Genomic DNA, 15,145 nt, shown 5'->3' on the forward strand with positions numbered 1-15,145 from the left:
AAATATGTTAAAGTCACTAACTATAATTGATTTCTCTATTTTTCTTTTTTTCATTTCAATTAGAATTTTGAATAATAGTGTTTGAAGCTGTATTATTATATGAAGAGAAAATAAAATGATAATATTTTATTTTCCTTTTAAGTGAAACCTTAGTCAATATACAATAATTCTTTTTTCTATTGTCAAACATTTTGCCCAAAAATTGGATGTGTGAGCATTTCCATGGTATTTCTTTTGAATCCCTTCATTTTCTGTTTTCTATATTGAAGTTATATTTGTAACAAGTATTATGCAATTGTAATTTTTATTCTTTCTAACAATCTCTGTCCTTTATCTCGCTCATTTAGTCTATTAAATAAATTAATAGAAATACTGTAGATATACCTAATGCAAATTTAGTCTCTTATTTTGTACTATTTGCTCCACCTATTCTATTCTATTTTTATTTTTTCACTGTATTCTTTTGGATTGTGTGTGTGTATAAGTCACCATATATTATTTTTATTTCCTGTTTGAATTGATACACTTTTAATCTTCTTTCAATGGTTACTCTGAAAAACTTAAACTTTTCTTAAACTTTCTTAAGAATCAACAAAGTCTAAAAGTAACCACTACTTTTACTTTTTATAATAGCATTAGGATATATTTCCTAAATAAACCTCTAATTCACATATTTTAGATATTATCAATTTTACTTTTACCTTTTTAAAAATTCTACGATTACTACTATATTATACTGTAAATATTCATTTAGATTGACTCACCTATTTTCACCTTTTCTACACTTTTCATTCTCTTTAGTGTCCAGGCTTACTTTCCTTCTTGCTGAAGGAAAATTCTTTAGAATTTTCTTTAGTGAACATCTGTTGGCAGCTAACTTATTGTGTAATTATCTGAAAATAACTTTTTTCCCTTTATAAACCACTTAACATATATTTATTTTGTATACAGACTATAATGCAAGAAAAACAAATGGTTAATTAACAGGTCAGAGATGAAACTTGACTTCTGAGCTTCAGAAAGAAACAGAAACTTTTCCTGAAGACATTTTTTCTTTCTTTTTCTCTAAACTTTGCTTTCTTTTTTTGATGTGGGCTTGTTTCTCAAGTCTCAATCTGAGACAATGATCCATATAAGGCATTACAAAGACTTGTATCTTGTTATATTATTTCTTTAGGAACCAAAGTATAGGCCACTGTTTGAATTTGTGCCAGAAGATTCTTCCAAAGATGTCGCTTCTCCAAGCACCAGGACTAGTTTTTCTTGACCAGTCTGAAGAAGCCTTAGTGCATCTTCTCTTTCCTGGACAACTTTATCTAATGCACCAAGGAATCAACCACCTTTTCTAAGCACTTGGCGTTGTCTCTGCCTCTTGGCCTCCTGCTCGAGAGTTAGAAGCATTTTTCTTTCACTAGGATGTACCAAAGTTTATGTAAATCTTTGTTACTTTTGTCCCTTATTTTCTGACAAGTCCATGCAGCTCCAGATTTTACTTTTTCTTCTCCCCAATTCTTTGGGTCATCAAAATCCTTCTAATCTTTTCCTTGACAATGTGGTATTAAGTAATCTATGCTGGTGAAAGGATGTGACATTTGGTACGTTCCTAGCAAACTAAGAGAAAACCTGCAACCCTTGTTAAGCAGGGGCCTTCAGAGTTAGTAACCACCCAGAAGCCTTCAGCATGGCTGAGACTCTTCTACAAATAATGGGCAAATTGCCCTCAGTCGTTTTATGTTCATGTAATTAAGCAAACTGTGTTTCCTGAAAATAATTTTTGACCTTTTTGAAAATATATATTATTACTAAGCTTAGATTAGAAGTCAATTTCTTTCAGTATATTGAAAATATCATTCACTATTTTTAAACTTCTCTTATAACTATTGAAAATCAATCTAATGTACCTCTTTTGAAAGTAACCTATCTATATGGGGTTCATCGAAATTTTATGTCTATCCAGGACCTCAAAATCTGACCCTACTTAGAAAGAGGATCTTTGCAAATATAATTTATTAAAGATCTGAAGACAAAATCATTCGGAATTTAGAGTGGACCTTAAACCAGTGACTTTTTCTCCCAGAAAGGGAGAGAACACAGAAAGAGAGAGGGAAGGATGTAATGTTGAGCAGGAAGCAAAGATTGGAGTAAAGCAGCTATAAGCCAAGGAATGCCAAGTATTGCCAACAACCACCACTAGCTAGGCAAAGCATGACAAAGATTTTCCCTCCATGCCTCCAGACAGAATGGACAACTTTATTTCAGACTTCTGACTTTCAGTAATGTGAAAGAGCAAATTTCTGTCATTCAAGCCACACAGTGTATGCAATTGTTACAGCAACTCAGGAAACTGATACAGATTTTGGTACTGGGAAGTAAGGTGTTACTGTAACATACTTAAACAGATATTCTAAACTACTGTAAGCAGCTATCTAAAAATGCAGAGTGGCTTTAGTTTGCATAACAGGTAGAGACTAGTAAAATTTTAAGGTGCTTGATTAAAAAGTCACAGGCTGCTTTGAAGAAATGGTAAAAATAAGAGTGTTAAAGATGCTTCTGGTGAGATATTAGAGGGAAAAGAAGGACATGTTATTGGACTTGGAAGAAAGTCAACCCTTCTTATAAAGTATTGAGAAGATGATTGAAGCATCTTGATTGGCAAGAAAGCAGAACCTGCAAGTGATGAATTAGGATATTTAGCTAAGGAGATTTCCGATCACAGTGTGGAAGAGACAGCCTACTTGCTTATTGTCTATTGTAAAATGTGACAGGAAAGAGATCAATTGAGGAAAGAACTGTTAAGCAGCAAGGAGCCAGCATATTATATGATTTGAAGAATTCTCATCCTATTCATATTGCAAAAAAAAAAAAAAAAAAAAAAGCTAAAACATGTGCTGGACTAAACAATGTGTGGCTGGAAACCTTTTGCTAGAGATTAGGTGTGTGAATCATCCAATTGAAAATCTCAATGGAAACCAAAAATAGAAATGAGATTACCCAGGGAGGACCTGTGGAAAATACTCACGTTTAATGGTATGAACCTCCCTGAAATAATGGGAAAATCACAGGTTCTTGAGAATGTTATATCTACAGAAATACTGCAAGTTTAGACTGACAGGGACAGAGACTTAATAAAATTAAGGAAGGTGTTGACATCAAGATTCTATCGGCAGGAAATAGCTGATAGAATTGCTCAGCTATAGACATGTAATACCCCTTAAGGAAAAAATAAAATAAAAAAAAAAAAAAGAAAAGAAAAGAAAAGAAAGAAATATCTTGGAAAGAAGAAAGATCCTGGAAGCAAAACTGGGTACAGTAACAGCAGCTATAGAAGTGGGCTCCAGGGTCTTTACAGGTGGAGAGAGTGGAATGAGCCACAAGGATTCCTCTCAGGTCTTAGAGTTAGTAGTTTTTGCCCTGCTGGGAGGTAGTTTGGGACCTGCAGCCCCTTTATTCTTCCAGCTTTTGGAATGGCAAGGTCTAGCCTATGCCTGGCTTACCACTGTATTTAAAAAGCAGATAATTTATTTTTTTAATTCTCAGATTCGCAAGGGAAAGAGACATTTCGCTCTGGAACAGATCATACCTAGCATCTCACTCATCTCTTATTTAGATGATAATATCTCTGAGACTTTAAAATGTTGATGAGATGTAGAATTTAGAGGTGATGCTGAAATGGATTGAGATTTTGAGGGATTTAGGGAAGGGTTAATGTATTTTTCACATGGTAGGAACATGAATGTGGGGGGCAGAAAGAAAGCTATAGGAAGTTGAATATTATTGTTCCAAAATTCATGTGTATCTGGAACTTCAGAAGGTGCTCTTTTTTGAAAATAAGGTCTTGGATAGATTTTTTTTTTTTTTTTTTAATGGTACTGTGCATCAAACACAGGGCCTTGCACATTCTACACAAGTGCTCCACCACTGAGTACAGTCCCAGTCAGGAAACAGGATCTTTGACAATGTAATTAGCTAAAGAACTCAGGATTAAATTATCCTGGATTTAGAGTGGGCTTAAATCCAGTGGCTCATATCCTTAAGAAGAAGAGAGGAGACACAGAGAGGTCACTTGGGAGATGGGAGGGGTGCACCTGCATACCAAGAAATGGCAAGAACGTGGGCAGCCATCAGGAGCTAGGACATAGGCAGACACAAGATCCTCCCTCGTTGTTGTTGTTGTTGTTGTTACTATTTTAGACTTTTGGCCTCCAGAATTATGCAAGAATAAATTAAGGCCACCCAATTTGTAACCATTTTTTAATGACAGTTCTAGAAAACTGATACACTATCTTTTATTTTTGATTGGATTAAAATTGCTTTTCTTTGATTTTGGTGCTCTGTGTGCAGCTTTACTGTAATATATCTAAGTGTGGTCTGATGATTTATCTGCTTGGTATTTATTAGGTTTCTTGGATCTCACAGGCTTCCTGTCTTTTATTTGATTTTGGCCTGGAAGTTCCTTGTTTACTTTTGGCTTTTCAATGCTTTAAAGATTTTTTTTTTTAAATAATTTTTCTGGAAGTTCTGATTGTTTTTATTGGGAGAGTTGGTGTAATTAGCTTAGTCTGGATTTAGGAGATGGAGAAGTCTCTGCCAGAGTGATCTTTTAATAACCAAATCAAGTGATGTAAGCATTTTGCTTAATACTTTCTAATGGTTACTTATTGTGCTTAGAATCAAAGCCCAAATCCTACACTTGACCCTGATGATCATGCCTGGATCAAACTCTTCATTCTCCTTCTGGAACATTCCCTCCCATGGAAACTCTGCCAGTGCCATGTTCTTACAATGTTCCTGCAGCAGAGTGTGTTCCCACTGTAAGAAACAACTTCTCTCCTCTCTGCTATTATTTTCCCGACTAAATCTTAGTCATATTTCATTTTTTAATATTAGGATTCTAGGAGATGCATAGGGATTTATCAAAGGATTTAAGAATGACTTTGAAAGCTAATATTTCATGGCAAAGGAGTTTTGCTTATATGTCTCATATTACACCATGCAAATATAATTACTTCCCTCTCATTTAGCATGGTTCATATTTATTGGGCACCTCTATTTATCAAGTATTGTGTAAGAATTGTGGGGGGTGTCCAAGATGAATATGGCATGATACTTTTACCCTCAGGAACTTCATAGTTTGTTGAAGAAGACAGATGAGAAAATAATTTTAATATCATTTCTTGGTGCCCAAAGAGGGGAACTCAGTGAAGCCTGGGATTCAGGAAAGGTTTTCTCGGGAACTTTCCATCAGGCCTTTAGAGTTCAGTATCTCTGGAGTTAAGAGAAGAGTTTGGTTTCATTAAGAGTTTGGTTTGATTTTTTTTGTCTCTTGGCAAAAACATAATCATTTATATTTTTAAAGTTAGCTAAGAACTTTCTTTTCACGCACGCACAATAATTATTGAATAGTCCGTTGATTGGGATGTGGACTGTGGTAAACTTGTAAAGCAAAATCCCCTCTACCAGTGTTTCAGTCAGCTTTTCTCACTGCTATGACTAAAGGTTCTGACCAGAACAATTTTAGGGAAGGAAAAGTATTTGAGGGCTCATGGTTTCAGAGGCCTTAGTTCATAGGCAGCTTGCTCCATTCCTCAGGACTTGAGGTGAGGCAGGACATCGTGGTGGAAGAGTATGGCAGAGGGAACCAGCTCACATGATAATCAGGAAGCGGAGGGACTCCACTGGCCAGATACAAATGTATACTCCACAGCCAGGCCCCCAGTGAACCAGTTCCTCCAGGCACACCCCACCTGCCTCCAGGTACCATTCGGTTAATACCATCAGGGACTAATTCACTGATTAGGTTAAGAATGTTTTAATCAGCTTTCTTCACTACTGTGACTAAATGATCTGACCAGCACAATTACAGAGGAGGAAAGGTTTATTTCAGGGATCACGGTTTCAGAGGTCTTAGTCCTTTAGTACGCTGGCTCCATTCCTTGGGGCTCGAGGTGAGGCTGAACATCATGGTGGAAGAGAGTGGCAGAGGAAAGCAGCTCACATCATCAGGAAGCAGACTCCACTCTCCAGATACAAAATATATACCCCATAGCCACGCCCCAATTCCCACCTCCTCCAGCCACACCCTACCACTTCCATTAGGGATTAATTCGCTGATTAGTTTAAAACTCTCACAACCCAATCATTTCTCCTCTGAACCTTCCTGCTGTGTCTCACATGTGAGCTTCTGGGGGACACTACATCTAAACCATAACAGCCTGTCCCAGAAGAGAATTACTATCTTGACAATAGAGCATATAGTTGTCACCATGGGTTTATGTACACCTGGGAGCACTTGGAAGGTGTCCAAGGTCCACATGGGACTGAGACTTAAGAAAAGCAATTTCCAGTTTTCAACTTTCATGTACTGAATGTATACACTTCAAAAACTGCTTGTCTTCTGTGTTTTCCACATCTCTTTACAATATCCCTTCTCACACTTTATAAAAGAAAAACAAATGACTTAATATTTTGAGTTGAATTTTACCATATCATATTCTCCTTGTTTAAAAAAAAAAAAAAAAAACTTTTGAGGTGCCAATAAAAGCAGAATAGGGCAATTTCAAATATAGCATTGGTAACAATATTAAAAAACTGAACAACCTAAATGATTAGCTAACAATCCCTTATTTGAGAATTTTCCTTTTTAATATTTTTCATTAAAAACAGATGAGAATCTAAAGGAGTTCTTAACCAATAGATTATTAAAAACTAGTTTTTGATGATAGATTGCCACGGAATTTTTGTTATATAACTCAGGAGTTCAAAGAATTGACTAACAGAGCCACAATAAATTCCATCCAGTTTCATCTACGTATTTAGGTGAACTTTGTTTCTTAGTGCTTATATTTATAAAAATGAATACATCACTTAATTTCAGTAGCAAGTAATATTCACACATAGATTCAGTCCCTTTTCTCTCATGAGAAGATGAATTTCCAAGTTTTTTAGGTTTAATGCATACCTATTAAAGCTTCCACGAATATTATTTTGATAGATTATACACTAATAATAATGTTAATAACTCAATCCAGATGGAATGTTTTAACACCTAGGTCCTTATGTTCACAAACTTTGATCATTTCAAATTAAGTGCAGAAAGTGTTATAGGCTAATAAAAACTTTGTAGCATAAAAATGTATCATAAATATATATGCTATCATGAAGGAGTAAAATGAAAAGGTGTGATGAAAGAGAAAAATGAAAAATTTTAAATATACTACAGTTAAGGAAAAGAACACAAGTATGTGTGTATGTATGTGTATACACATATGTGACTATTATCTATTTACCTGCAACATTTGTATATAGAGATAAAAATGCTAAAATTTTATTTAAAATGCCACTATTCTCAATGTATGGATATTATAAACTCTGTATTTAAAAAAAAATTACGAGGGCAAATATAAGAAAACAAAAATATTTGAAAGGCTATAAAGTTTTCAGAGTTGGTTAAGGAGTTACATGAGCAAAACCTTTAAGGTCCATGAGAAAAAAAGACTGCCTTCTGACAGATTTTCCAGCTCACCTTGAGAAAGCTGAGTTTCCCAGTTACCGAAATTAAATGTGGTGTGTAGGAGGCAATTCTAGATTTCATATTTGTAACATACGAATCTCTTTTTTTAATGAATAAAGTATTTCTGCTTATCTTAATGCTGTGTGTTAGCTCCCAGGACAAAGAGAGTGAAGGGAACTATTTATTCAAGGAAGTGGAACTTAAATTCTGCCTGTAGCACCTGTTTATTTCTATGACGGAGAAAAAAGGAAAAGATAATCAATAAGTTCTTCAAATATATTCTATGATTACAGGCTAAAAATATTTAATGCTTTAAGCATTTAGTAGTGCAGGCAAGATCCCCATATAACTTGATGTTTAAAGAAAATCAAAATTTAAAATGGACTGAAGTTTTATAATTTCAGTCAGGCAACAAAAATATTTACATTTATGTGTAGCTTTGTAATAATTATATTAGCTGGGAAGTAAAAGCCAAATCAAACTAATAAACTTCCTTAACTTATAGAAGTACATGTTGAATGAGAAATGAAATTTTTATTTAAATTCAATGATTTTATATTTGTAATGAAGAAACCTTGAAATTTCCAACAGGATTCAGAGTAAATTGAACTGACATTTTAAAAACAATGTCTTATGCCTAATCATGGGTAATGAACTAAGTTTTTTTTTTTTATTGTAAACAAATGGGATACATGTTGTTTCTCTGTTTGTACATGGCGTAAAGGCATACCATTTGTGTAATCATAAATTTACACAGGACAATGTTGTTTGATTCATTCTGTTATTTTTTCCCTTCGCCCCACTCCTCCCACCCCTCTTTTCCCTCTAAACAGTCCTTCTTTCCTCCATTCTTGTCCCCCTCCCTAACCCTAACTCTAACCCTAACAGTAACCCCTCCCACCCCCCATTATGTGTCATCATCCACTTATTAGTGATATCATTCGTCCTTTGGTATTTGAGATTGGCTTATCTCACTTAGCATGATATTCTCCAATTTCATCCATTTGCCTGCAAATGCCATAATTTTATCACTCTTTATGGCTGAGTAATATTCCATTGTAATATATATATATATATATATATATATATATACCACAATATATATATATACCACAGTTTCTTTATCCATTCATCAATTGAAGACATCTAGGTTGGTTCCACAATCTGGCTATGGTGAATTGAGCAGCTATGAACATTGATGTGGCTGTATCTCTGTAGTATGCTGATTTTAGATCCTTTGGGTATAGGCCAAGGAGTGGGATAGCTGGGTCAAATGGTGGTTCCATTCCAAGTTTTCTGAGGAATCTCCAAACTGCTTTCCAGAGTGGCTGCACTGATTTGCAGCCTGAACTAAGTTTTAAACATTTTGGTTCTACCCAAATTCTTCTACCTATATTTGCAAGTTTATTTCTAGAATCACGTATGGGTCAAAGTTTCCATTAAGAAGCTTCATTTTTCTCTCCATGCTGGAAATTAAGTTATAACTTGAGCTTATTTAAAACAGGTTGCCAATAAATATTTGAATGTCATCATCAAGCTAGACTTGGTTGGCCTGCCAACTGACCAATCTATTATGGATGTATGTAGAGTTCCAGAAGACACCTTAAATTTTATTTCTATCATTAACAAGGTATGTATGTATATATGTACATACACATACATGTGTATACATGTATATTGTGTAATACATGTTATATATGTAATGTATATGCATGTTTACACATAATACATGTAATGTATATGTATATTGTCTGCCTATCTATCAATCATCTATCTAGACATAATGAATTATCATTCTATGTCTGGTTCCAGCCTACTATTAGCCAGATAGTATTACTACTAGACAGTGTAGGCAGTAGGACAAAAATAATACATAACTTGGATGATCTGCTTACAGATAAGCAGATCATATACAATAGGATCATATACAATAGGATAAGGATCATATACAATAGGATAAGGATCATATACAATAAAAGAAGCCAGTCAGTCAGACCTGGAATTGAAATCTGTTCCTGCCACCTGCAAGGTGGCATAGCTAGCACAGTGCTTTTTAAGGCATGTTTCACAAAACAGTGTCAACGGCACATTCCTTATTGCTGGTCTATCAATCAAAATTTAAAAGATCAGATAAGTTAACAAGTAAGAAGCAAACTTATTTGTCACATTACAAATTCTGAATTGAGCATCAGGGTTCAGAAAGCTGCTTAACCATTCATGTAGAATTGGTTGGCTCACCTCAATTAATAAAGCATAGAACAGCTTAGGTGTTCTTTAAATCACATGATGAGCTGGTGTGGTTGAGCAGGTCTGTGATCTCAGTGATTTTGGAGAAGAGTCCTAAATTTGAGGTCAGTCACAGCAATTTAGTGAGAACCTGTCTCAAAACAAAATAAAATACAAAGGGCTGGGGATGTAGCTCAGTGGTAGAGATTTCCTGGGTTCAATCCCCAGGACTGAAAAACAAAACAAAAACAAAAACAGAAAAATACCAAAATCACAGGATGAGTCCCTTCCTAAACTTACTACATGAACAGGTCTACCAATTTGCTCAGCCAGACCTTGTTACAACATCATATGTTCAGTTAGTTTGCCAACTGTAATCCCAAAGTGGTACATTTAGAACTTATTTCATTAAAAATTTAAATTTATAATTCTACAGAGTAAACTGTTGGATTTGACTTCTGATATAATATAAATTCTTAACATATAACACCATTACTTCATTTTGAATAAAGTTCAAACAAATATCCAAGATGGCTATGATTGCTTTAAAATCCTTTCTGCAGTTCCTATCAACAGAGTTCTGTGAGATTTGTTTCTTTAACAGGGGTTGTTTTCAAAATTAAAAAGATTAGATTAGTTAACAAGAAAGAAGCAAATTTGTGACATGAAAAACTGTGTGGAGTTTCAAGTATTTTGTTTAATATTTGAGGTATTTATTTTCCCTCATATTTTTATTCAGTTATAATTATTAAGTGACAAAAAGTTTAAGTAAAAGAGTTATTTTCTATACAAGTTGTCTACGTGTATATTTTCATGAAATGAGGTGAGGACAGTTTTTAATTTTTAGTGTTATATTTATACCAATGGTATGAATTAATATAGAATTTTATGTCTACTGAGTCTAATAATGCAAATTAAAATTGTATTTTATGTCTTTTTAAATTTGATCATTTAATTTGATTTCTAATAACTCACTTTTATTTGTATTTTCCAAATGTATTAATTTGTGACTGATTAAGGGTAAAAAGTAAAAAGAACCAGGCTTTACCCACAGATGATTTGAGAATCACTAAATTAGGAGACTTTTTGGCCTGTTTTATAAAACAAGAATGTCAATACTTTAGCCTGGCATGGTGGTGCATGCCTATAATCCCAGACTCCTAAGACAGGAGGATCACAAGTTCAAGACCGGACTCAGCAACTGAGTGAGGCCCTAAGCAATTTAGAAGACCCAGACCCAAAATAAATTAAAAAAAAAAATTTTTTTTAAATGGGGCTGGGGATATGGCTCAGTGGTTAAGGACCTTTGTGTTTAATCCTGGGTACCAAAAAAGAAAAAAAAGAATGTCAATACTCTAAAATGATACTGTATAATTAAAATCATGAGTAAAACATCCTTAGACTCTAATAATCTAGTCACTTAATAAATGTAATCTCTTACTATTGCTGCATATGCATTTAGACTTTTAAAAATTATTTTTGGAGACAGGGTCTGCTATGTAGCCCTGACCAGTCTTGAACTCCTAGATTCAAGAGGTCCTCCTGCCTCAACCTCCCAAGTAGTTAGGACTTACAGGCACAATGCTCCCTGCCTACCTTCATTTGTATTATTTTTATATTTTTTTATATATGATATCTAACTTCTATGAGGCCAGGTACTGTTCTTCTTTCTTCATTCAGTCCTCCATGTCTTATGAAATGAGTAATATTTTTAGTTTCATTTGATAGATGAAGAAACTGAAGCCCATTGTAATAGATTTTACTGGGTGATACTGTGATAACAAACAACCCCCACATTCCAGTAGCTTATACCAATGAATATTCATTTGTTAGTTGTATTGTAATTTGATGACTGCACATCACTTTCCTTAGCTCTTTTCTTGAATCTTCTTATTACAGGTCATAAGCTGAAGGAGAACATATCCTTTTCTCTGCAGAGGGAAAGAACAAGGAGACGGTGGAAACTCACGATAGCTCTTGAAGCTACTTGCTGGACAGGATGTACACCATGTTTACTCCCGTGCCTCTGGCCAGAGCCCACATGGCCAAACTCAAGGTCAATATCATCCTCTTATAAGAGTGAGAAGTTATTTGGGGGCACTGTAGTACAATTGGCCCTAGTTACTCAACCTGGAAGTGATTGTACTAATATTCCAACTTGGCAGTCCAGTGCCATAGCACCAATTTCCTATTCCCAAGAGTATTGAATCAAATGCAGAAGGACCCCAGCAGTGCTTCTTCTCTCCTGCATCCAACATGGGATGAAGATTGATGACCTCATAGAATCCATAAAGCCAGATAAGAAGCCCCAGGGCAAATTCAGGGTCTCTAAGAGTTATAGTGTTTCTTCATCCGTGTATCTTCAATAACAGAGGGACACTTTAGGACAGCACAGGTGAGATAAATAATACATGTCCATGTTCCAGTTCTACATAATGATAAATGTTAGGATTTAAGGCTACGTATTCGCCATCTTCATTGTCTTTTTGGCGAGGGAGGGAGCTGTGTAGGGATCAAATCCAGAGCCTCGTGCAAAAAGTGCGTGGTCAGCGAGTACTCTACCACTGAGCTACATCCCAGCCCCTTCCTTCTCTTTAAAAAGAAAAAAAGAGGGGCTGAGGAGATAGCTCAGTTGGTAGAGTGCTTGCCTTGCAAGCACAAGGCCCTGGGTTCAATCTCCAGCACCACCAAAAAAAAAAAAAGATTTCACTTAAGAAAAAAGAGTGGGCTGGGGTTGTAGCTCAGTGATAGAGTGCTTGCCTAGCACGTGTGAGGAACTGGGCTCCATCCTGAGCACATACAAATAAATTAAATAAAGGTATAGTGTCCATCTACAACTAAACATATTAACAAAAAAAAAAAAAAAAAAGAGAGAAAGAAAAGAGAAAATCCACCTTTACAAAAAGCACATTTTTCACTATTAGACTAATGTTTCCAAGTGGATATTATTTACAATATGTGGAAGATGCAATGTTAACCAGATATTTTGAAATGTCTGGTTTAATATGCATATATTTATAATTTTCCCTTTTGTACAAGTCTATGTGTAGATTGTTTGCCACCTAGTGGCAGTTGTTTTCAACTCAAACATTAATATTCATGACCAATTTTAATTAGTTTGGCAGTGTGCTTCTTTTTTAAGGAAAGATTCCAAAGTCATAAAATGTTAAAAAGTGTTGACAATGACATTATTCTGCTCTAGCAAACTTAAAAAAAAAAATACCTTGCAAATTTGGTTCATATTTAATCCTTGACAATGACAAATGAGGCAGTGCATTCAGAAGTCATTTCCTGTTGCAAGAAGAATGTAGAGAATGATAAAATGAACATTTCAATTTTTAGCAAATAATACTAGGATGTTCTCTGGATGTGGTGGTTTTGTTTTGCATTCAACGTGGCTTGGCAAAATATAGACACACAGTTGCTGAATTCGTTGATTTAGCATAGCACATTTTGGTCTATGTGACTAAAGAGTTAATCAGTTTTTCCTGGTAGTCATATTTTAGTTTTTAGCATTTATTAAAAGTCATTATACATTCAAAAATCTCAAAAGATCCTGGGCAGCACAGTTGGAATAATTCTCACAATTATAATATAAAACAACATTCCCATTTAAAAAAAAAAAAAAAAAAAAAAAAAAAAAACCGTAAAGTCTCCAAATTCTGTATTCAGTGTATTTAAATACGAGAGAATGGTTTGTTTTGGGGGAGAGATGGAATTTGGAAATGAATAGAAAAGGGAGCAAGTGAAGGAATGAATTAATGACTAAGCTAACAGGAAAGGGCTTAGATAATAATGTGCCTTACAGTCAGATCAATGATGATGATGTGCCTTAAACAGAACTCAGTGATGAAGAAAATCAACTCAATCTCCTAACAAGAGGGCCAAGTAACACTGATGCTTGTTTCAAATTCAAGGATGAAATTCAAAAATATTTTTTAAAACCACAATTTTCTCTCCTAAGCAGAGAAGATTCTTCTGCCAAACCCAGGAGATAATTATTTTAACTGGATGATTTTTGTTTTGGGCTAATTATAGACAGTGTAAAGTTATTTATATTTCAAGTTCACTGGGCATTGAGATTTTGAATATACAGTTATTAAATATACAGTAATTAAATTATATTTTGAGCTTAAGGATAAAAGTCTGATTAAAAAATATGTGATGGGAAAAGACTAAAAAAGAACAGATAAAAATTGAGATATTTAAGGAGAGAAATAGTTGGGTCACTTGGTCAGCATTTCTCAAATTTGGGGAGCTCCCCCTTTTATGAAATATCAATACTGTTTGTTGCTCCTTAGAAAAAGATGGTATTGTAAGGACACTGTGGCCCATTTTACCCACAGTGATATCCTACATTACAGGAATAAACTTGTCTCCACTTGGTGTTTCTCAGACATATTTGACAGTGATCTCTGATCCTATAAACAAGGCCATTTGTCCCCTGCAGAATCAGCTTTCCATGGCCGCTTTGGGAAACCTTCATGCAGGCAGATTCTTCACCACCATCCCTTTGTTTAAACCTGTGTTTTTCAAGACCATGTTTATTTATCATAGTCTTTGTGAGGCCTGGAAGTTATACAATTTCTTTACAAATATGAACTATAAACACAAAGGTAAAAGTAGTATGTCAGTTAGGGTTCTCCTGAGAAACAAGGCCAATAAGACATACATATATTCGAGATATAGAAATATTTGCTATGAGAGATTTGTCATGATATAATGGCAGCTAAGACGTCCCAAGGTGGATCCAGTCCACACCACCAGGACGTAAGGGAGCCATGACGTAAATCCCAGCCTGAATCCAGATGCGGGGTACATGAGGTGTTGTTGTAAGCCCTGGATGGAGCCTGAGAACCTGGGGAGCCATTGTTCAAGGGCAGGAGAAGATGGATGGAGATACCAATCTACCCTTGCTCTGCCCTTCTGTTCCACTGGGGCCCTGCGTGGTTTGGGTGATGCTCACCCGTGTTGGTGAGGGGATCTTCTTTACTCAGACAACCCATTCAAATAATAATCTCTTCCAGGAAACATCCCTACAGGCATACCCAGAAGTAAGGTTTGATCAGTTATCTGGGTATGCCTTAGACCCACAAAGCTAACATATAAAAATAACCATCCCAAGTAGTTTATGCTTCTTGAAAAACTTTAAACCAAAACAGAGCTTTCAAGACAAAAGATTTTGTTTCAAAAATGAAACCACACCACAGATCTTGAATGACACTTCCCCTTTCTCATTAACATATCTTAGACTTCCTTCCTTGTCAGTGTATTCACATTATGTACATTGTTCTTTTTTTTTTTTTTTGCCAGCCACATAATATTCCAGAATAAGGGTGGACACAAGGCCTTGGGAGCAGGGCAAACTGCCCACAAAGACAACTCTTTAAGGTCAGGCCCCAGGAGAGG

The 15,145-nt window shown here is 35.2% G+C and overlaps 1 pseudogene across 1 annotated transcript; it reads right to left on the reverse strand.

Annotated features, from left to right (window-relative positions):
* Nucleotides 1–936: 936 nt before the first annotated feature.
* LOC306665700 (large ribosomal subunit protein uL29m-like) lies at nucleotides 937–14,606 on the reverse strand (annotated as a pseudogene). The gene is made up of 2 exons: nucleotides 14,473–14,606; nucleotides 937–1,696 (listed from the first exon to the last, which is right to left on the reverse strand). The product of its transcript is annotated as a large ribosomal subunit protein uL29m-like (transcript).
* Nucleotides 14,607–15,145: the final 539 nt, after the last annotated feature.

The sequence above is a fragment of the Sciurus vulgaris genome (assembly GCF_902686455.1).
Source record: "Sciurus vulgaris genome assembly, chromosome: 7".
Classification (NCBI taxonomy): domain Eukaryota; kingdom Metazoa; phylum Chordata; class Mammalia; order Rodentia; family Sciuridae; genus Sciurus; species Sciurus vulgaris.